This window comes from Leptonychotes weddellii, chromosome 5, assembly GCF_054177405.1.
Source record: "Leptonychotes weddellii isolate Sample4059 chromosome 5, ASM5417740v2, whole genome shotgun sequence".
NCBI classification, from domain to species: domain Eukaryota; kingdom Metazoa; phylum Chordata; class Mammalia; order Carnivora; family Phocidae; genus Leptonychotes; species Leptonychotes weddellii.
This window is the reverse complement of record NC_138373.1, coordinates 109,375,581-109,399,766: the sequence shown is the minus strand read 5'-3', so window position 1 is coordinate 109,399,766 and position 24,186 is coordinate 109,375,581. Positions and strand designations below refer to the sequence as shown.

Here is a 24,186-nt window from a genome sequence, read left to right as displayed (position 1 = left end):
ACATATTTGGGAAATGACAATAAAATGTGACATTTAAGAAACTCTACCTAGGCACACATTCTGAAATACTTTGTGGAGGAAGGTTTTTATAGCAATGACATAAATATCATCAACCACTTCCATTTAAAAGTTGCTCATAAACAGGGGCATCTGGCTGGCTCAGTGGGAAGAGCGTGCAAACTCTATGAGTTCGAGCCCCACGTTGGGTGTAAAGATTACTTCAAGTAAATAAATAAATAAACTTAAAAAAAATAAAAGTTGCTCAGAAAACTATTTTCTTTCATTGTATTAGTTATGAGTAGATAATTTTTGTAATTTAATGTATAATATGGACATTAGTCATAATATAGTATTTTAAACAAATATGAGAAGGGCATATCATTTTAATAGTCAGGCACAGTGCTTCTAGATAGAAAATTTGATTATTATCATTTGAGAAAACTGGGAAAACTTGAGTACTGTTCTATCATTGCATATGGCAAAGATGGTGACAGACAGATACAGTCAGGTGAAAAATGTTATGGACTAAATGTTTGTGAACCCCTCCCAAATTCATGTTAAAGCCATAATCCCCATTATGATGACATTATAAGGTGGAGCCTTTGGGAGGTAATTTGGTTTAGATGAGGTCCTGGGGGGTGCAAGGGTGGGGGTCCTCATGATGGGATTAGTGTCCTTAGAAGAGACCAGAGAACTTGTTTTTCTCCTCTCTCTCTCTTTTTGTCTCTGTGTCTGGCTCTCTGTCCCATCATGTTGTTCAGGGAACCATATATGTTACAGGATCACAGGTTCTTGACTCACATTGTCAAAGAATGAATTTCAGGAACACAAAAGGGTGAAGTGAAGTGAAAGTTTACTAAGCGAAGGTGAGAGCAGAAAGGAAAGAAGCAGCTCTCTAGAGGGAGAGGGGTCCCGAATGAGTTGCCACTGAGGGCTTTTGGTGGCAGTATTTTACTGAGAACTGACTGGGAAGCTTGTGGCCTTGAGATTCTTGTGCCATCTTGGTTTGAGCGCAGACTATTGATAATACCCTTAGTGACTTAATTCTTTGAGGTTTGGTCATTTTCTGTGATACACTGTAGCTGCCAAAGAAAAATACTCCTGACCATCCGAGGCCAGGTGGTCTGTTTCCTTATTTCTTGTTCACTCTGTCTCAGCGCTTCTACCTGCCAGGAATAGTTTCAGAGCCTAGTCCCGGGCCCCCTACCTCCCTCTGCCTATACTTTAACTCTTTCCTTACTCAATGTGAGGACACAGCAAGAAGATGGCTATCTGGAAGCCAGGAAAAGGGCTATTACCAGGAACCAGCATTTTGATCTTGGACTTCCCAACCTCCAGAATTGGCAGAAATAAATGGCTGTTGTTTAAGGCACCAGTTTATGAAATTTTGTTACAACAGCACAACTAACGAAGGCAGATGAATAGGCAGATAGTTTGACTAACAGACAAACTGACCTCCAAGTCATATAAATGAAAACAGAGAACAGTCTTTTAAGAATCAACATAGTCTTGAGAAATTGTTTCTATCTTAAAAAAAAAAAGAAATTCTAATTGTTTTTTTTTTTTTTTTGGAGAGAGAGAGAGCTCACTAGTGGGGGGGGGGGCAGAGGGGCAAAAGGAGAGGGAAAGAGAGAATCTAAAGCAGACTCCAAGCCCAGCATAGAGCCCAACACAGGGCTCAATTTCACAACTCAGATGATGACCCAAGCTGAAATCAAGAGTCAGACACTTAACCAGTTGATCCACGTAGACACCCCAAAGAAAGAAATTATTTCTATCTTTAACGATGGAAAAATTTAATCTGAGTGCTGAGTAGGACACTAATTAATTGATTCATTTAGTCAATAATTGAGGACCTACTACATGTAAGGCCCTAAGCTAAGTGCTAAATTAAAACACACACACACACACACACACAGAATATGATGCATTTTCCCCTTACTACATGGTGGGGGTGATGGATTATACAAGCATATAATAACAGTCAATGTGCCAAAAGCTACAATGGGGGTACATTAATTAAGTTCCCATGAAAGCTATAAAGGCTCCCTTTACTTTGTAGAGAAAGTGACAATTGAATGTAGTCATGAAAGATAAGCAGGAAAAGGTTTAATAGGTCATTTCAGATATAAAGAGCAGAATACTCAAAGTCATAGTTCTTGAAGGGCCCTGAATCATTGGCTATATGATCAGAAGGGGCAAGAATGAAGACTGAAAATGTATAATAGCACTTGACAGTAAAAGGAAAGCTAAGGGTTACAACAGTAAATGGAGGGTCAATTTTTAAGCATGGGAGGGAAATAATTAGTTTTATTTTGGGTACAATGGCTTTGAGGGTATTGTGGAGAATTATAAAAGAGAGAAGAGGGTTACTGAGTCTGAAGGGTTTGATGAAAATTTGGATGTCGATAGAAGTGTCAAGAACAACCTTGTGTTTCCAATGTGGAAGATTGGGTAGATATTAATGGATGGAAGAACAGCAATAAGTAGGCGAACAGCACAGAGGCAATGGCCATGCAGGACTGAATCAAAAGAGGTCAATTAGGGCAAGATTTGAAAACCTGGAAAATATCAGCTTGGAAGGGCTGAGCTGAAACTCTGAAGACAGGTGTGTCACTGAAAAAAGAAAAATGAGTAAGGAAAGAAAAAAGCAGATGTTTCAGAAATAAATGGTGTTGGGTGATTAAAAAAAAAGTGAAGTCTGTGAGGGACCCAAAGATAGGGAGGAAGACTGTCAGATGTATAAAAAAAAAAACAGGAACTAAGTAAAAATGATGGATTTATCCAGAGAGAGTCCTCATATCTTACTTCCTCTGCAGCTTTGTGGGCAAAAGTATGTCATTACTTAAAGGTAAAAAATCTTTCCTCAGGAGGCTAAAGTTTCTCTCTAGCAAAATTAATTACAAACATCTGATATGACAAGATAAATAAATAAAAATCAAAAGACTAGTACATACACACACACATAGATAATTACATGATTACACAGTTTACATAAGAAAGAGATAAGTACTTTTTACCACACAAGAAATCTAAATAGTGACCTATCAAATTTTATGTACTTCTGAAAGGATTCATTTAAATTTTTCTAATTAAATGCAAAAGACATTAATGGATTTTTTTATCATTGAGGTTATGACATAATGCCACAGGAAATTATTTCTGGTTTAATTCACCAATTGTGCATAAACTCTCTTGGGTGCCAGGTCAACATATGAAGCATAGCATGGTGTAAGTGATATGAGACCTACAGGGAGCTGCAAGATGGGCTTCATTTCTAATGAGGGAAAAGTTTTATTTATAAGTCAACTCAGCTGTGAAACTGAAGTAATAACATGAATTAATTTATACACTCTGCATTTAAAGGTCAAGTACTTTAAACAACTTCTCTCCATGTTCTTGAGAGTAGGAAAAAAACTGTGTTAAGTAATATTTATAAACGTTGTAAAAACAAAGTCTCTTGTTGGTACACACTGAACTTCCACATGATATATATTCAGATGGAAAGTTAAATCTATTTTACTCACTAGCAAAGAAATTAAAACTGTCCTGGTTATTATCTATATACCCTTTTAGTTCTTACCAAACAAAATTTGTTTCCCCTGTTACTCAGTCTGAGCAAGTTGTCATCAGCTGTGAGCTTGAAAGTCCAGAGGCACTAAATATATGATAAATTGAAATGAGAAAAATATCAGCTGTGAAATATTATACATAATACACATCAATCAATGTAAAATTTTAAGAAGAATCTCTCTTTAGGTAACCATTTTATGATTCAAGCATATTTTTATGTAAAGGAAATTACATAAAAAAATTTTTCCCCAAACTGACAAGTTGTCTTGTTTCTAATTCACCAGTCTACTTTCGATGTATTTGCTATTGCCTCCCCTTCTTTCACTTTGCTTCTTGATGGTGATGATGGAACACACCTAGACAGGCTTGTACTACATAATCCTAACCCCAGGCCACAGCCAATTGGACCAAGGGTTACATCAAGTGAAGGGAAAGAAAATAAATAAATAAGGGGTGCCTGGGGGGCTCATTCATTGAGCATCTGCCTTCGGATCGGGTCATGATCCCGGGGTCCTGGGATCGAGCCCCACATTGGGCTCCCTGCTTAGCGGGGAGTTTGCTTCTCCCTCTCCCACTTCCCCCGCTTGTGTTCACTCTCTCACTGTGTCTCTCTCTGTCAAATAAACAAATAAAATATTAAAAAAAAAATCTATTGGGCGCCTGGGTGGCTCAGATGGTTAAGCGTCTGCCTTCGGCTCAGGTCATGATCCCGGGGTCCTGGGATCGAGCCCCGCATCGAGCCCCGCATTGGGGTCCCTGCTCAGTGGGGAGCCCGCTTCTCCCTCGCCCACTCCCCCTGCTTGTGTTCCCTCTCTTGCTGCCTCTCTTTCTGTCAAATAAATAAATTAAATCTTTAAAAAAAATAAGTAAATAAATAAATTTAAAAAAGGAGTAGGGAAAAGCACTGGTCACCCACACAGGAAAATATGACATGAGATTTTCCCCTCACACCATGCAGAAAAATGAACAGTAAATGAATCACCATTTAAGATAAGACAAATCTGGGGCTGTGCTATCCAATCCAACAGCCACATGAGTCTATTTACATTTAAACGTAAATTGCTTACAATGAAATTTAAGAATTTGGCTCCTCAGTTGCACTCTTCACATCTCAGGTGCTCAAAAGCCACATGTGACTAGTGACTAGCATATTGGACAGTGCCAGATATAAAATATTTCCATCAGTGTAGAAAAGTCTATTGGACAGTGCTGAGAGACATTTAGGATAGGATCTTTATGGCCTTGGGGTTGCGAAGGATGTATTAAGCAAGATATGAACAAATTAAACCAAAAAAAAATGGAAATAACCGATAAATTCAGCTGTTAAAATTCAGAATGTATCAAAAGACACTCTACAAAAGATGAAGAAGAATGCCTTTGTCTGAAGGAAGGTGTTTGTAATATGTATGTACAGAATATTTGAGATATATAAAAACCTATCTAAGCAATAAAAAGATAAACACTCATACAGAAAAAATGGATAAAAGACTTATCAGGTACTTTATTTGATGACAGAAAATGATAATTACAGTCTGACTTATTTTATTATATATGTAGACTAAAATGTTTGACAAATTTGCATGTTTCATTTTAAATCAACATGAGTAAGGAGGGGAACAAAAACCTATTTTCTGGCCTGGAAGGAAGATTATACTGGTTTAGACAGCAGCCCAGCAACATATAAGTAGGCCAATAATAATGTTTGAACGTGTAGTTAAGTAGATACTTCTAATGTTAGCTTATCCTTCATTAAAAGATAGTCTTCTAGCTCCCTTAACAATTTAACTTTACCTTATTTTGAGCACACAAAAGTACTTGGGAGGCACAAAGCATATTTATACCACCTTCTCACTCTGGGTGTAAAATTTGGTGGTGACTATGACATTAATTTCATATTTACTTCAATCAGAAGAATCAGAGAACACAAAGGTGTGTGTGATTGGTGGATGGAATGGAAAAAATTGATTAAGTTATAAACATATGAGGAAATACTGAAAATATAATTGAAATGCATAGTTTCCTCAAAGCAAAGCAAATTTCCAATCCTGAATTAATATGAATAAGTATTCAATGTACCATCCACTTCCTTACGACCACCTCCCCTGCCAAACAAACAAACAAACACACAGGATAAAAAACAAATCACAATTTCCTAGCTTCTATATGGAAATTTTTTTTTATATTTTAATAAAGTGAATTTTAAAAGTTGATGTTTACATACCTTAAAACTTGAAATAAAACTACACTTATCCACATATCCAAGTGGCATAGTTTGCACTAAGTCTTAGTTTTTACCAAATTCTAAGAGAAGCATTAGAGGATTTTTGACCTTCTATTCTGGCATACTATTAAAGAAATAACAATATTAAACAACTTCAAAATAATTTATTAATTAGTATTATGAAGTGCCAAATATAAGCATGGTAATTTGATCCCAGTCAGACAGGGCGGTGTGAGTATGAGCCAATGATTCTACAAGTAGACTTTCTAATTTGTCAGAAAGAAATAGACAATGGCAACACGTTGTGTGGATCCCAGGAGACTAAGACATGATTTCACCTCTGAAGGGCTTTGTAATCTAAGAATGAGAGGAAAGCAATTAGTAGTTTGGCAATTCTGGTACAAGGTGAATATGTTAGACAGTTGCAGAAAGAGAATGGGACATTCAAGTCAGAGTGATCAATAGAGGACATACGACAATCACTAGTAATAATTAGGAAGAGTCCATACCATGAATCAGGATCCCGACCCAATAGATAGAGAGTGCACGATGGGAGATAGCCTGAGTCTAGGCCAGCTAGAAGTTACCACAAACATGATCCACTTTAGGGTAGCAGGACTTTAGCTCCTGGGCTGAGATTCAAGGACTCCTCTCCCCAGGGAAGGAGACCATAAAACACAGGGCTGTGCCCCAGTTCTCATAGAGGACTGGGGAGTCAGAGAATTCTACAACCAATAATCAGTATGTGGAGACAGGCATAAAGTAACACTAATAGCAGAAGAAAATGAGGCTGGGAAAGCCAGGCTCATAAATGTGGGCATGTGACACGCATTATTAAAAAAAAAAAAAAGAAGAAGAAGAAGAAAAGAGAGAGAGAGAGAGATTAGACTTGAGAGAACAATGGTCAACCATGGTACACCAATTCTTTTTTTTTTTTTTGTTAAGATTTTATTTATTTATTTGAGAGAGAGAGAATGAGAGACAGAGAGCATGAGAGGGAGGAGGGTCAGAGGGAGAAGCAGACTCCCCGCCGAGCAGGGAGCCCAATGCGGGACTCGATCCCGGGACTCCAGGATCATGACCCGAGCCGAAGGCAGTCGCCCAACCAACTGAGCCACCCAGACGCCCCGGTACACCAATTCTTGAATCAGACTTGCTGTTGAGAAACACTGCTAAAAGCTAAGCCCTCCAACTGTCAGTAATGGGGCACCCAATTCCAGCTTAGCCTCACTATTTCCTACGATCCTAAGCAGAGGCTGTTTAATTATATATTCTGCTGCTATTCAGATTGGCCTGTCAAAGCAGATCATGTTTGAGCTGGCCTGTAAGTACAATCAGTGGGCCAACTTTGCACAGCTAAGGAAAGCAGACAAAAGCCGTAAGATTTGGGGCAGGGTGAATTTTTGTGCATAATTTTATATTTCTGATTAATAGTCCTATATGGTTCTCTTTTGAGGTATGCTTGATTTCTCTTTCTCACAAATGCATGCCTCCTATCCCTCCTCTGTTACACAAGACTCTTATTCATTTTCTCTTGCCAATTTCCTATGTTCTGTTCCTTCCAAAGGAGACACGCAACCCTAATATCCTCTTGTTACAGAGGTGTAAGTATAGACAGCATTCTTTTTGCAAAACCAAGAACAGGCACTGATGACAAGAGCCTTAGTCATTGACTTCCCAAGATAATGAAAATGCCAAAAAATGTTATAACTTCTTGAGCACCGCATGGCAAAAACTGCTTTCTAAGCCCATAGGTAAGACCACTTGGTTGATGCCTGCCTCCTTAATATTAATTCTAATGCAGAACATAGTGTGATATCTCTATGTGCAATTTTTCATAAACATACTTGATTATAAATTCAGTAATAACTTGGACGTTTTCAGAGGAAAAGGTTTTAACATGAAGCAGTAGATATTTTCCAAGGTGGTATGTTTTGCTTTGCATCTACAACCTTTTTCAAAGGCAGGGATCCATGGCTGCAAGAAACCAACCCACTCAGCATAGTTTAAGGAGAAGAGGAGAAAAAAAAAAAAACAAAAAGAGTATAGACACAGAACTCAACTGCAGAACTCTCGTGTTGTTAGGCAGGTGCCTGCCCTCTCTTTCTAGGACCCTGAACAGTTAGTTCAGATTTTAGAATATGCTCTAAGTATTAAAATGCAGAATCTGGCGTGTCTACACCCAAACATTATCTCTATTATTTACTAACTTTGTGAACTTTGGTGAGTCACTTAATGTCTCAGTACTTCTGTTCTTTCCTGGAAAAAGAAAGTAATAATGGTACTTATCTTCTGTGTATGAACTAAACAAGATAACACATGACATATTTAGGATAGTGCCTGAGACAGTAGGCATTAAGTAAAATCATTGTGATAATATTATTATAATTGCTTGTTTGGGGCATATGTGCCATTCTTCTCTCTGGCTGCCTTTCTGATATGAATTTTGCCAATTTCTAGATTAAGGGAAATGTAAAGAACACAATTCATAGGAACTTTTTCTCTCAGGCTAAACTTACTAAAATGAAGCTGGCTAAGAAACCTATGAGCTTCTTGTAGGATGGTGAGTTCACTCTATGCCTGCAAATCTTTTAATGAAGTTGGGTAATCACATTTCGTGGATTCAGTAGATAATATTAATACATTGGGTGAAATATTGGGCTAAACAACTTCTAAGTTTCTTTGAGGGCATGATTCAATTTATACAGACATTGTGTAAAATCCATGATACTAAATTCAAATAAAGACTTCAATGCAAATCTTGAACTTAAATTTTCCTTTAAAGGGTATATACCTTGTAAATCAGATTTGGTAAAGGCTAAATGTCCATTTCAAAAGAAAATATTTGGTAAAATCTTTATGTTAAAGTGAGAGCTCACCCAAAAAGTTTAAATGCTCACTTTAGATACATCTAACAAACAGAATTTTTAGTGTGGTTGAGAAATAAAATGGATCCGTGGAAGTGTTCAGGTATTGTAATGGGAAAGTACAGGAGTAGAAAAATCACAAAATTTTATCAGCATAAAACTCTACATAGAAAGTGTAGCCAGTTTCCAAGTAAAACATAATTGCTACTATCAAAGATGCCATTTATTGCACCAAAAATTCAGTATAGATAGATAGGTGATTCTCACAAAATCAAGAAAAAAGTGAGTTGTAGGAAGGAAGAAGGGGATGGTGGTACCAGTGACCAAAAGTAACAACCATTTCTCTTCAGAATTTCTTGACCTTAATATCTTTGTGTATGTTATGACCAGACCCATTACTAAGAAGGGAAAATCACACACCATAAGAGCGTGTGTTGAACAATGAAGACTGCTAATTGTCATGCATTTTGGACTTGGAAGGGATCATTCTACTTTAACAGGATTGGCTTTGCATAATCTTAATTTTCATTACCTCAAAGGGTGTAGGAAGTATGGAAGGAAAAGTCCAATGTGCTGTTTTAGTAGCCTGGCAAACATTAGTCAAAAGTCAGGAAACTTGCTCTTGTGCTTCTTAAATGCAGGTGATTTTCACACATCTTTTAGCCCCATTATGTAGTGCAACAATATTTTTAGGTTCATTGGTCTCGATCACACTAGAAAGAATGGAATGATATTATATGCAAAGATAACTAGCAAAAAATACTAAACATCCATATTTTAAAATCTATAACAATATAACAATTTATGTTGGTTAGACATGTGGTTTAATAAATGTTTGAGTGTGAGGTATACGGAATAAAGCTTTAGAATGTGGTGAGAAGAGTAATTTAGGGATGCTGAGTTGTGTGTTTAAGGAAATCTGTAAAGTCTATTCAGCAGATAAGCATATAAATAGTATTGATAAGCATTTCAGTGATAGGGCTGTGAGCTATAATACTACACTATAGAAGAAAAGATAATTTGGGTTACAGATAACAAGGGATGGTTTCAGTTTCCTTTCTTAGTATTCCTGCAATACACACTACATGTCTTTGCCTCCTATAAGGCAAAACAAAACAAAACAAAAAACCCTCAGGATTACACAAAATTTGGACAGCCAACCATCACAAAGTAAAGCTGTATTTCAGTAACTAAAAGCTTTCACCAGCAAAGGAGTTCAAAATTTTAGAATGCCTCTATGTATGATGTGGCAATCCAGAGAAACAATGAGAATGAGATGTCAGTAAAATAAATGTTTTTTCTAATGATTAAAAGCCCAAGATTTGGAAAGGCAGAGTGACTGGATAAATAATAAACAAGATAACCACAGTATTCTCACATGGGAATTGTTCATCTAGTTCATGAGTTAGACTTAAATTATTTTGAGTATATTAGGAAGACCCCAGGTCTCAATAACTAATTCCCCACCTTAATAATTCCATTTATCCCTTTGCTTTTTATTGTTGTTTATCATATCAATATTAAAATTTTAGGAACCCATAAGACCTTGATGTTTTTCATTTTCTTATGAAAACAGGGACAACGGCTACCTGATTTGCTATGCTTTGTAAGACACCTAGGAATATGTCACATGTTTAGAACTGTGACAATGAAATTCAGAATTTAGTTACTCTTCAGGCACACGCAGGGCTTTATAAATAATTCTTTCAAAATTCTATTTTGTCTTAAACACAAAGGTCTTGCCTCAAGGCACCGTTTCCTAAATGGTGCTCCATTAAATTACAATGCTATGAAATTCTGTTCAAAAATGGCATCTGCAATCAAGTAAGTTTGAAAATTTTGAACATCGCCTGAATAGACTATAGATTAGAGGCCAGTGCCTGTCCAAAGTCAACTAGAAGTTTATGAGTATACTAATAGTGATGGACGAGAAGGGTGCATATGTTTTAATAAGAAACCATTTTGCCTTTATAAATCTTATGAAGGTACACTAATTTAAGTAATACATTCACATGACTAAAGACTTGCAGAATAGAGCAACAATATAAGCAGATTAAATTTTTTTATTACATACTTCATGGTGAAATGGGCCTAACAATAATGCTTAAAAAACAGAAGTGATTTTCTCCTCACACTACATATTAACGCAAAATATTATGCATTAGAAAAAATCTAGATTAATTATTTATAAAGTTAGCCAGCCACCTCTCCAAAGAATGTATTTGCGCCAAAACATATGCCATATTAAACTCTACGAAATCTCACACATGTTAAGTAAATTCTCAGACAGAATATGACTTTTAACCAGGTAATGATGCTAGAAAATATACTATTAAGTGTAATAGCAGAGATGAGTTTTAGTTGCCTTTTAAATAATAATGTCAGGGGAATGGTGTAAATAAATAACATGTATCTAAGTTCTCCTCATACAGTGGGCTTATTCTGAAAATGCTGAAATTCCTTTACATCCATGGATGATACTTTCTTTCCAGAATAAAAGTGACTCAGTTCCCCTTGCTCATTCTACTGAACATTCTTTATTTTTTTACCCTTACAAATAGTTGACTTGAGATAATTGAATAACTAAGAAATAGAATCAAGCAGAGTCTTAAGAAGATGATGGAGTTATTTTTACACACGCACACACACAAAAATAAGGTAACTTAAAAATCAATTCAGAATGTTTCTTTTTTGTATTTGTGAAAAATAACTAACTCAATATTTTTTTCATTAAAAACTAAAGCAGCCATCAAAATTTAAATTCAAGAAAAACTATGAGCTTACTTATAGAGATTTTCAGTACAAATTTAGACACTTTTAGTGGTACCCAGAATATCTCAATTGCACGACAAATGATTTTTGTTGTTATTATCTAATTTTTTAGTTTTGTTCAAACTAAATGATAAAATACTTTGGTCAGAAGCAAAAGAGTGAATTCCCATAAAATGATATTATTTAGGTACTTTCAGGACACTTCCCACCTTCAGAGAATACTTTAGTAAGCACCTCCAACTCTTTCATTATATGACAGGTAGGATACTATACAATAAAATCCCCACCCTTTGTATTTATACTTAAAAGGTTGCAAGCACAGGGTAGTAAAGGTAAAAGCCAGTTTCTCTAGGCATCATGCTGTTGCTTGTCCATTAGGCTTTTCTTTCTCAGTCTCACTTTTGGCAACTGTTAGGTTCCCATGACTATTATTTGTAGTTTCCCCTTCCAGTAAAACTGAAGGGCATTTCAGGGAACAGTCCCTAGGTCCTGGCCAAAGTCAATGCCAAGATCCAACAGAGTCAAGTCATGGAGCAGGATGCAGGCCAGGGTCCAAGATGAGGCAATAAGCAAGCTCCAACAGGTTCATCTTTTTAGACTCTGGCACTGTAGAATTCACAAGATAAATCCACATCTTATGAGCAAGGTAAAATCCAGAAAATCCAAGTGTCAGCTATACAAGTCTCTTTATGTTGCTTAGGACACTTTCAGCAACAGGCCAAAGGCAGATTTCTGGGGCGATGGCAACACCATCTATGACACTCCAGGAACAGGAAGAGTCACCAAAGATAAGAATGGTAACTTTGCTGGTATTATTACTGGAGCAATTGTGTGACTACACAAGTGTGGTGGTTTCAAAGAGACAGCAAATTCAGCATCTGAATGTTTACCAGTCTTGGCACACACACTTCTCCCCATATACCTGTTTTCAGACCTATCAGGAAATTCCTCATATAAAAGATTATAAAGGGAAAAAAAAGTAAAAGTCAGTGTCAAGCAAAGGACGTTTTTCTTAGTGATCACTGGCATATCTAAAACTGAAATTAAACTGAAAAATTGAGAAATGATGTGGTTATGTGTGTTTCTATTTTCAGATTTCTAAGAATTGGAGACTTCCCAGGAATGAAGGAAGGAGATGGCTGTACAGGCAAAGAATATCTACTTTTTAAAACAAAGTTTGATTCCTTAATGAAATAAAGTTAAAGAATCATGGCACTTTGATCATCATATATTATTTTGATGCGTTTTAGTAACATGGAGAGCACATCAGAACAACTTCTTTTGAAATCATTAATAATTTAATTACAAAAGATGGTCCTTTTCAGGAGCCAAAATAGTCCACGTAGAAACTTTTCTCACCCCAACAGACTATACGGGGATATCATATTTGTAATTCACAATTAATACTCCTTAATAGGTCAGCCTGAACCCACTTTTGTGGAAGAAGCCCTAGGCATAGAGAAATACCTGATTTGCATAACTTCTCTTTGTTTGAATTATTGTCTTTAAACTCTTGGTTTTGGTAAACTGCATATTAAATACTATAGATTGTCTGAAAATAAATGGTCTATGCTCTTAATCTGTCCATAAAAATGTTCAAATAACAATGGAGCATTCCCTAGTTTACCCATCAACACTCCCCTGTAAAATACTATTCACCAAGTGTTAATAATACCTGATAATGTTCCCATACCTCCTTAACTGGGTATCATTTTGGAGTCAGGAGGGATACAATGCACAAATTATATCCTTTGTCATCTATAAAGAAAAGTCCCACTCACACTGAAAGAGCATTAGACATAATAAAACTCTGATAAAAAAGACAGTGTTCAACTCAACTGCTTCACATTTTGAAACATGTAGTATCTCAATCATGTATTTTAAAATTGTTTTACTATGAAAGAAACACATTTTTAATTATTTATACTGTTATTCATTATAGCATCATCTTCTAGGTACTATAGCTGAATGTATGCGAACTTTGATGCTATGGTTAAGAGCTAAATTGCATAGAATGAAGGTCTTCCTAAATCCCTTTGAAATGGGTTTAAGATGGACTCTTACATTGAATTCAAATCATGATGAAGTTCCAGGATTTTAATGAGCCAATTATTAGTAAGATTTTGTTTTTTTAGATGTGAATAGTTTCCCATTAACGTATAATTGGAGAATTAATGTACCTATTTAATAAAACATAATCAAGTACTCAGAAAAAAAATAAAACAATATTCAAATCTCAGTTATTTAAACATAGTCCTAATTTAATAGTGTTATCCATGTCTATCTCATTTCTTGATGCTAACCTCAGTCACAACATACACAGTTCATAGAGTTGACATTTTTTGGAAGAAGGATGTGTACTATGGTCTGAATGTTTGTGGCCCCTCAAATTCAGATGTTGACATCCTACTGCTCAATGTGATGATATTAGAATATGGGGCCTTTGTGAAGGGCTTAGGTCATGAGGGTGGAGCCCTCATGAATGGGATCAGTGCTCTTGTAAAGGAGACTCCAAAGAGCTCCTGCATCCCTCCCACCATCCCTCCCACTAGAAGTCTGCAACCTGGAGGAGGAAGGCCCCCACCTGACCACATTGGCACCCTGATCTCAGACTTGAAGCTTCCAGAACTGTGAGAAATAAATTTATATTGTTTATAAGCTACCTAGTCTGTGGTATTTGTTATAGCAGCCTAAACATACTAAGACAATGTGGAAGAGAGGCAAAATAAAATTTTATCAACATTTTTCTTATCCTTTTAATTTTATCTTTTGGGTTTTTTTTTTTTGAGAAAGACTTCATGTGTGATTTTGATATTTAGAAATATTTTTTTTTTAATTAGCACAATTTAAAAGGACAAAATCCTAAATATTTCTCTTTTATCTTCCCTATATTTTCCTTTACTAGAAAATGTGTGAGGAAAGGAAGATTCTACTCTACCCGGGAAGACTATATGGAATAGGACAAATATGGATTTTGAAAACAGAGCTTTGTTATCCAACCCGCCTGCTTCATTTCCATCCTAAATTAGTGAGAATGATGTACACATTACAGGGCTGTTGAAGTTGTCAGATAATAACTTTCAGGATTATGTGAGGTAATGCATGTAAAGCTCCCACACCTTCTCTCTGGCACACAACCAGCACCAAGTATGCTATTTGCCTTCTCCTTCCCCTTTTCTAATTCCAAAAATCTGAGTGAGTAAATCTTTTTGGAAATCCTTAGGACACAAGAGAATAATTAAAAAATTACATTTTTAAATTTAGATTTTATAGACCACAACTCAGTATCTGAAAAGCTAGTAAAATACAAGGCCTGATCAAATGTGAAATAATTTAAATAGCTTGTAGACTAAAAAATTTGGATGGGGCATTCACTCTTAAATGAAAGTTATAGACCAAATATGCCTAATAATTTTTATCATAAATAGTGAAATATCCCAACAAACAATAATTAAGTTTCTAAGCATTTAAAATAAGATTTTATTTTGGGGGGCACCTAGGTGGCTCAGTCGGTTAAGCATCTGCCTTTGGATCAGAGCATGATCCCAGGGTTCTGGGATCTAGCCCCACATTGGGCATCAGGCTCCCTACTGGGTGGGGAGTCTGCTTCTCCCTCTCCCTCTGCCACTTCCCCCACATTCCCAGCTTGTTCTCTCTCTCTCTCTCTCGCTTGCTCGCTCTCTCTCAAATAAATAAATAAAAATCTTTTTAAAAAGGGATGCCTGGGTGGCTCAGTTGATTAAGTGTCTGCCCTCAGCTCAGGTCATGATCCCAGGGTCCTGGGATTGAGCCCCACATCAGGCTCCCTGCTCAGTGGGGAGCCTGCTTCTTCCTCTCCTACTCCCCCTGCTTGTGCTCCTGCTCTGTCAAATAAATAAAATCTTTTTAAAAATCTTAAAAAACTTTTAAAAATTTAATTAAAAAATAATATTTTATTTTTAACTGGTGATATGTCTACAGAAGTGTCTCTTCCCCCTTCTTATTGAACATTTGAAAACAAATGTAGATAATGGGCCCAGGTATTTTACTGAGATAGAGTAATAAGTCTATGTTATTGATAAAAATAAAATAACAATAAAAATTTACATGTCTCCTCACTGAAGCAGCTTTTTTCTTAAATTAACAGCATTTATTACTTAGAAACTTAATGATAAAAAAGGAAACAATTTTTAGTGAGATTTAGAACTGGTATCTGTGAATCCTGTAGTAGGCCATTACTGTGTGTAATTAATGTTCTTTCCATGGCACAAGTGGCCAGATTACTCTCCACAGAGATGTTAATGTGGCCCATGAGGGATGGATTTACATTTTCATATACTCCCTGCAGCTTCTTCTGAATCATTCACCTTTTCCTATCTACTTATTATTTTGTCATATCCATTAGTGATATGCAAATATTGCTGCAGTATCTGCTGCTTTCTAAGTTCAGGAAAAAAAAAAACAACCTGGTATTAAGTTGCATTGATTCTTTGTTTTTCCTTTCAAAGAGGCCATTGCTTTAGGAAAATACATTGAAGCACTTTATTGCTACACTGAAGACACCCTGTAATAAGCAAGTGGGACTTAGATGAGTATTAGGGAGGGTTACTACAGAAAAAGGAGAAAAAAAAAAAGACATTATAACCAACTAAACATTACGAAGGAAAAGAGAGAAAGGATTATAAACAGAAAGTAACAGAAACAAAAGAAATAAAGAGGATATAGAAAGTTCTGGGTCAATAAAACATCAGTATTTTCAATAAAAATATGCAGATGCATTTGTAGTGAAAGCAGACTCAGCTTTTACAAAAATATGGTACAATGCTTTTAACAGAATTCAGTCACACGATAGAACAAATTGGCAAATTCACTTTTTTCAATTTATTGAAGTCCATTCCTATCTATGTCCCAGCTCCAAAAATTTCCTTTTAAAAAAGTCAATTTCTTGATTATATTGAATAATGGTGATCTACTTACTAGTATTACAGTCTTAAGCCAATTACCTGTTCTATCTGATCCTTAGTATTCTCTTCTGTAGATGGGAACAACCACATCTACCTCACTGGGCTATTGTAAGTTTTTAATGAGATAGGGTATGAAATGCTCTTGACACAGTGCAGGCACTTAGTTGTGTTCTCAATATCTAGTATTTTTTTTACTATAACTAGTGATTAGTAAAAATAACTAACACATGTCTAGCATGCATGTACTTTTTGAATATTGAGATAACTTGTGAGAAAAAATTTCTCTGTCCTCTACAGGAAATAATCAATTTTATCAGGTGAGTAATATTCTGGATCAGTGATTTTTCCACATGGACTATACTTCAGTATCACAGATTATTAAGTAAAACAAAAATCTTATCTTTAAGTAATTCACCAATTGGGGGCACCTGGGTGGCTCAGTCAGTTAAGCACCTGACTCTTGGTTTCAGATCAGGTCATGATCTAGGGGTCCTAGGATAGAGGGTCGCAGTTGGGCTCCCTGCTCAGTGAGGAGTCTGCTTGTCCCTCTCCCTTTCTCTCTGTTCTACTCCTCCCCCTCCGCTCTTCCCCCCTCTCTGGCTCTGTCTCTCAAATAAATGGATAAAATCTTAATAAATAAATAAATAAATAATCCACCAATTGGTTCAAAGGTCTCATCAAGTTTAAGAATCATTGTTCTAGATGAATACTTACAAAAGGTATACTCACAGACAAATGGTTATAATATTATAGGAATTATATACAATGCTATGATCCTTATTTAGCAGATTTTTGTATTTATCCATGTGTTTGCTTTTGCTTTTGAGTTTTGTGACACTTAAACCTACCATCTCCTCATTTCACTTAAAGACTATCTTCTCGGGGCACCTGGGTGGCTCAGTCGTTAAGCGTCTGCCTTCGGCTCAGGTCATGATCCCAGGGTCCTGGGATCGAGCCCCGCATCGGGCTCCCTGCTCCCTCTGCCACTCCCCCTGCTTGTGTTCCCTCTCTCGCTGTGACTCTCTCTGTCAAATAAATAAATAAAATCTTTAAAAAAAAAAAAAAGACTATCTTCTCAGCTCTAAAACATTTCTACTTCTTTCATTAAAGTTTTTTTTGATTCCTCCATCACTTAGTAAAGTCTCCCTCTTCTAAAATCCTAGAGCAGGGATCAAAAAATATATTTTCCTTAAAGTGACAGATATTAAATATTTTAGGTTTTATAGGCTTAGTTACAACTACTCAACTCTATCCAGCAGCAGGAAATTAATTGGCCACTGAGAATGTAAAAACAAATGGGTGTGGCTGTATTCCAGGAAAACTTCATTACAAAAACAGGCAGCAGGCCAGATATGGCCCAAGGGCTACAGTTTGTCAACCTCTGTTGCAGACTATCGCTGCTGTCTACCATTTATTTTGATAATTCTACTCTGGATTGTACCTATAACTGGTACACATACTGAGAATGTCTCTGAAATTACAGTCTCCTCAGGGTGTCAGGAAGGATATCTTACATATAGTTTCAGCTCTCTATGTAGAGTACTTTATATAGAAATGCTAATTATTTACTTATTTGAAATGATTTAAGATATGGGAGCAAGATTTAGTTACCATTAACATCTTAGCTGCATTGAAACATCTACTGAGATGCTGACTCTTGGGGTTCCCTAATGGGCATCCTTATCTTGCTGAGTCCTTAGTCTCTCTATCTGTAAATGAATATAATCTATCTTACATGGTAATAATGAGAATTAGAAATATATATAAAAAATCAGACACACAGGAGGTGCTTAAATAGTATTATTAAAATCAAAAACATCAGAGACCAGCTTTGAAAATTCCTGAACAGACAAAACCAGTTTAGTCATACAAACAAAGCTTAATTTAGCTTATTTAGCAAGACTAACTTGGCCTGGGTCAGTTCTTGTTTATGCCTCTGAAAATCATAAGCACAGCTTAAGTTGGTTTCCAAGGTTGATTTGAGGTAACTACTTACCAATTTCTTATCTAGACTTTTCTAAACCTGAATGCCTCCAAAAACACCGTGGCCCTATCCAGGTTACAAAACAATAGGTAGAAAGCCTGAATATGTTAAGTTGATAGAGAAAATATAAGACATGTAAACTGTCACCAAATACGTACAGGCTGTCAATAAAAATGAAAAGGGATTTATTTTGTGTGGCCTCAGAAAGCTGAGTAAGGACTCGGGTAGAAGTAAGAACTTTGTCACAATTGGAAATGCCTTAAAAAGAATAGACTGCCTCAGTGTATATACTTAAAATAAACAATAGATGGTGGTTTATTAAAGATGCTAAAGAAACAGTACATAAAAATGGAAGGAAACAGGAGGAAACAGATGTGCTCTAAATTCCTTGCACCTCTGTATTCCACTAAATTGTTAAAAGATATATTAATACAGATAATTATATCTGGCCTCCAGAGATTTGTATTACATAGAGAAACTAAGGACTTATACAAATGCAACAATAATAAAATGCTTAAAACAAATAAGACAGATTACAAATGCAACTTTACTAAAATTTTTAAAAAGTTTCTTCTACTTATCTAGAACCTTCAAAGGAAATTTGAACATGGTATTTAAGTTCAGTTATGAAGGTGAGGTTAAAGCTAGAAATGGAAAGAGCAGGAAGTTGGAGCATTTTAAGATGAAAGGACAACATGGCCAAAGGTATGGTGGCAGGAAATAGAATGCAGATGAATGAGACAGAGGGGACAGTTCAATTGGACTCAAGTATGATGATGGTGAGAGATGAGCCTGAAAAGTTTTTTGCAATTACAGGGACTGAAATGCTAGTCATTAGACCCAGGGATGGGAGTCACCAAAGTGTTAGGAACACATCACAGAGGGAGGTGTACTTCAGTAAGACTATCTGGTGGCAGGTACAGAATTAAGTGGTATAGTGAGAGGCTAGAAGTGAGAAGAGCCACTAAGAGACTGACATGATTCTAGGTAGTATGTCAGAAGTGCCCAAATTCTGTGTCAGGCAACATCAGAAAAGAGCAAAGTTTGAAAGATTTTGGTTGTACAATTGTCAGATCTCAGCAACTGACTTGGAGATGCAAGACCAGGAGGAGGTCTCAAATCTTCTAGACTAGGATGCTAATACCAATAACAGCAGTAAGAGCAAAGCAAAGAAGGAAAACAGAGTTCAGAGGATGTTGTTGAAGGTGTCAGTGGCACAGGGAAGGGGAGCTGTCCAGCAGGCACTTGGAAAGGTCGGCCTGAAGCTTATGTGAAGGTCAAGGCTGAAGATAATGATGTGGGAGTTATTCCCACCGAGGAAAATGGATGAGGTCTGTCATTCAACAGAATATACACAAAAGAAAAACTGAGCAGGAGGTGAAAGAAGGAGCTGCAAATAAGCAGTCAGAGAAGTAAGAGGAAAACAAGGAGTCCCTGGAAGCCAAAAGTTTAAGAAGAAACAGGTGCCAATATTGCCAAAGGCTGATGACAGGTTAAAACAAATGCAAGCTTGGAACCTAGGATAACATGATTATTACATGATTATACTTAATATATCTTACAAGAAAGAACTTATTCCCTCAAATCAAGGTATTTTCACATGAGATTATCTTTTGAAGAAAAAACAGAAGACACTCTGATCTCAAGGATAATTTCCTTAAACATTCTCAATTTGATCCTATTGCCCAATAATTTTCAACCACATCTAGTACCATTCTTCCAAGAGATATACTTAAACATCAGGGGCATTTTTGGTAATTATCATGGCCGAGGGGAAGCTATCAGCATATAGAGGACAGGGGTCATAGACACTAAATGTCCTGCAGTGAAAGAGGCATTCCCACACAAAGAAGAGGTGTCCTGCCAAAATGCCAACACACCTGTTGAGAAACACTGTCACATGATGCTGTTTATCCCTTAATACACCTTTGGCATAGTTGAGAATAACTGATAGAACATTGGATTCTTACATTTTGGAGAATCAGACTTAAAGTAAGGCAAATATCATTAATACAGTTCATCCCTTAGAAACTGTTAAGTAAATTCATGCCTTTTAGCTTTGCTGTTTATTCATATCTAATCTAGTTCCAAAAGAAATGGTCTTCAAGTAAATTACTTAGCAGGGCAGCTTCTTCTTACAAATTATAATTTGTCTGTGTATTAGCTCTAATCAGAATCTGTTTAGGGGTATAGATGATTAATAAGAATACATTTATTATGTTATTAGGTGAGGAAACAGCCAATGTTTGACATAAAAAACTTTCTAAAAAATACCAACATTTTATGCAGATCTTTATTTTTCTAAACAAATATTCCTCTTCTGTTCACCACTTGTACTAAATATTTTTAATTGAAAAATTGCTGTTTTAACACCAAATATTACCAAAAATTAATTCCCAGTTCAGATAATTGAACCACATATGTCAATTTTTATAGGGCTATCCTAATTGCATAAAACTTTTAACAAAAGCATCTTTATACCACCATTACGTACTGTCACTCAAATGCCCTGTAAGATTTTCATGCACTCATTTGGGATTTAAATGAATATTAATGAAAACATTTGCAAGAGGTTTTCATAGTAGGACAGGAAAGTGTTTTCAAAAATATTGGCATCACTTGTTAACACTAATATTTATGAATATGTTGAAAACATCTCTGATGTACCCAAGCACCAATTAATCCAGTGCTAGCTGGACTAGTTTTATTATAGTCAAGTTCAATTTGTTTAACTTGTGGTTAATTTTTTCCCAGTGCTCTTGATTATTACAGTTTAGACATAAATGCACATACCCCCTTCTTGTTTACTAACGGCCATTTATATGGGGTAAATGTTTTTTTCCTCTGGACAATGGTCCATATTAGGCTATTCTCTCACATTATGATTGTAAACTATTGGATCTCCCAAGTAGGCAGACTATGCCCCTAGGTTCATCATTTAAGGGATCAACTGAGAAAACGAAGATTTCTCTTTAAAATATTTTTTAAGTTCTGTTTCTCACTGAGACTTGGTGTACAGTTGTTTCTCAACACATTTCCTAATCACTTTAATCCAGTTTTGAGAAAGGCTGTGACACACCAAAATGACCTCTCAGACAATGAGGGTCCATGTAATGGTTTATGATGCAATCCAACACCGTTAGGCCATCTAATGGGAAACATGGCTTTTACAAGGGTTCTCAAATATCTGTTAAGAAGAATAAGCCAGAGATCCTTTAACAACCTAACAGCCTCAAGGCCACATAATTAATATGTACCACTAGCTGCCATTATGCATGTGCTTGGCACGGTGCTAAGCATTTCACAGGTATTATCTCATTTGAGCTTTACTCCCAATATATGAAATTGAATATTATCCTCTTTTTGTACATGAAGAAATGAAGAAACAATTTTTGAGACGTTTTCACACATGAAGAAACCAAGATTTCGAGAGGTTTAGCAATTTGTCCTAGCTTGTAAATGGCAGAACCAAGATCAAAACCCAGACAGAAGAGACTACAGAGGCCCTGCTTTTACCCTCTTCCCTCCTTTGCCCCAGAGACCTGGGCCTCTAGCTGTGCAATCTGAGCATGTTAACTCTTGGTGCCTAAATTCCTCTTCTGCAAATGTAGATATTGATAGACATAGAGAGTAGTGGCACAGTGCCTAGAATTTAGTAACCATTACAGAAATGTTGTTACAGTACTATACTCGGGCTTTTCAGAGTAGGTGGATTGTAGTCTGCCCAAAGTGTAAAATAAATTGCAGCTCAGTCTCTTCCAAAAAAAAATGGAAATCGACTACTGGAAAAGATAATTTCCAGGGAAAGAGTGTCTTTCTCTCATAGCAAGAAGAAAATCCTCCATTTCCTGTCTATACAGGGTCACTCATTAGGCAAAGGATGGGGCTGAATACACCCATTTCTGAGGTGAGGTGCCCTTCTCAAACTGCCTTTTAGCAGTTCTTAAAAACATTTCTTACAACTGCTAAATCCCTTTCAAGTTATTTAGGATATATGTCTCTTACACTGAGAAGGAAATTGAAAGCTAATAGGATATTGTGATGAGCACCAGGTGTTGTATAGAAGTGTCAAATCACTATGTTGTACACCTGAAACTAATATTACAATGAATGTTAACTAACTGGAATTAAATAAAAACTTAAAAAATTTTAAAAACTTAAAAAACTTATATCTAACAACAACAACAAAGCGCTAATAGTACAGGAGGAAGATTAACCTGGATAACCAGATGTGAATTTTTTGAGAGCAGAATTCTACCCTCATCCATCTTGGTAACCACAGTGCAGTGTCTGGAATGATTCCAGGGGTTCAAAAATAGCTAGTCTATGTTTTAGGTGTTTTCCATACACATTACTCCTCATAATAGCCCTTCAGGTAGATACCACCAACCACATTTTAGAGATAAGAAAAACTGAGGAGGAGATTGTTAAATAATTACTCAACCTTAAGAAAGTACAAAACTGACCTTGAAGTCTAACTCTGAAGTTAATTACTTTTTTCCATGTGAATGTCTCAAAAAAAAACCCCAAAACCAAATAATAACAACAACAAAAACGTTTAGTGAATGAATATAGAAGTAAAAGTAAATGCAGGAGACTTCCTTTTATTCCAGATTCATGATTCAGGAATATGACTGTGGATAAGGGATATTTCTATAGGTCACTCTGCCCTTCTTCCTTCAGGAGGGCTCAAGGCTGAGAATATAAGCCAGGTTATTACAAAAGGGTAAATACATATCCAGAAATAAACTGAGCATTTATAGGAGGATTCAAGGACTTGGACACTGGGAAACGGGTGTTAAATTTTCAGATCACTTACCATTATTAAAACACTCCCTGGGGGCGGAAAGCAGTATGTAATTGCAAACTGCTGATGTGAGTTTTGCAAAAAAAGTTTCTGACTTTATGAGTTGTTACACAACACGTTGAGTTGCTTAAGGTAGTAATCTTTCCCTTTCACTGAATATTCAGTTGCCCGTTCGCTTAGATTGCTTTAAATGCAATGTGTTCAGAAGCAGAAAGTGGAGCTAAGATTGCTTCACCAGGGCTAAATAAGGGTCACCTTGTTCAACCCTCATCTACTCTCTGTAGGCACCACCCAGCTTTGATTTCTTAGCCACACTCCCCAGAAATGCACACTTAGTACTTGTGGTTCCAATGACAGCACACTGACTTAATGCAACTTTTAAAAGTTTGCAGCCCTCTTGAGCTCTCAGCTTGTGTTTAGCCATAAAGCACGCGGTGCCAGGAAAGGGCATCTAGCGCCCACTGTTTCCTCCTGCCCAGTCTTTTTCCCCTCACCCTCATGATGGCTCACTATTTTAATTCTTTACTGTGTCTCTTTTTTGGACCAGGAAAGGGAGGAGGACATGAAATATTAGCTTTCCTACAAACACCAGCCAGCCCTCAGTCAACCCAATCCACTGAGTACTACTACTCCAGGAAGGGATGATAGAGTCACTTGCAGAGAAACCGCTCATCATTTCCTGTGTGTGTATTTTAATATCCCTTGAGTAAACCATAAAGTGTGTGTGTGTGTATTTTAATATCCCTGGAGTAAACCACAAAGTGTGTGTGTGTATTTTAATATCCCCGTAGTAAACCACAAATCCCCTCGCCAGCCCTACCAGGAAAGTGGCCTTGGTCATGACCGCCCTTGCCAAGGCAGTCTGCAATCCTTTTCGCGGAAGTAAGGGAGAAAAGGGGCTGCAGAGGGCAGCAGCTTGGCAGCACCCTCCGAGAGGAGGCAGTTCGCACGGGAGCCGCGTCTCTAGCCTCCCGCAATACCTGGCCAGGCCTGGAGACCCCAGCGTGGCGCAGCGGCCC

At 36.7% G+C, this 24,186-nt stretch overlaps 1 protein-coding gene across 3 annotated transcripts in view; it reads right to left on the bottom strand.

Moving 5' to 3' along the window:
- The window catches only part of SLC16A7 (solute carrier family 16 member 7), a 155,484-nt gene that overhangs the window by 130,333 nt on the left and 965 nt on the right, over positions 1-24,186 (bottom strand). The window lies entirely within an intron of this gene.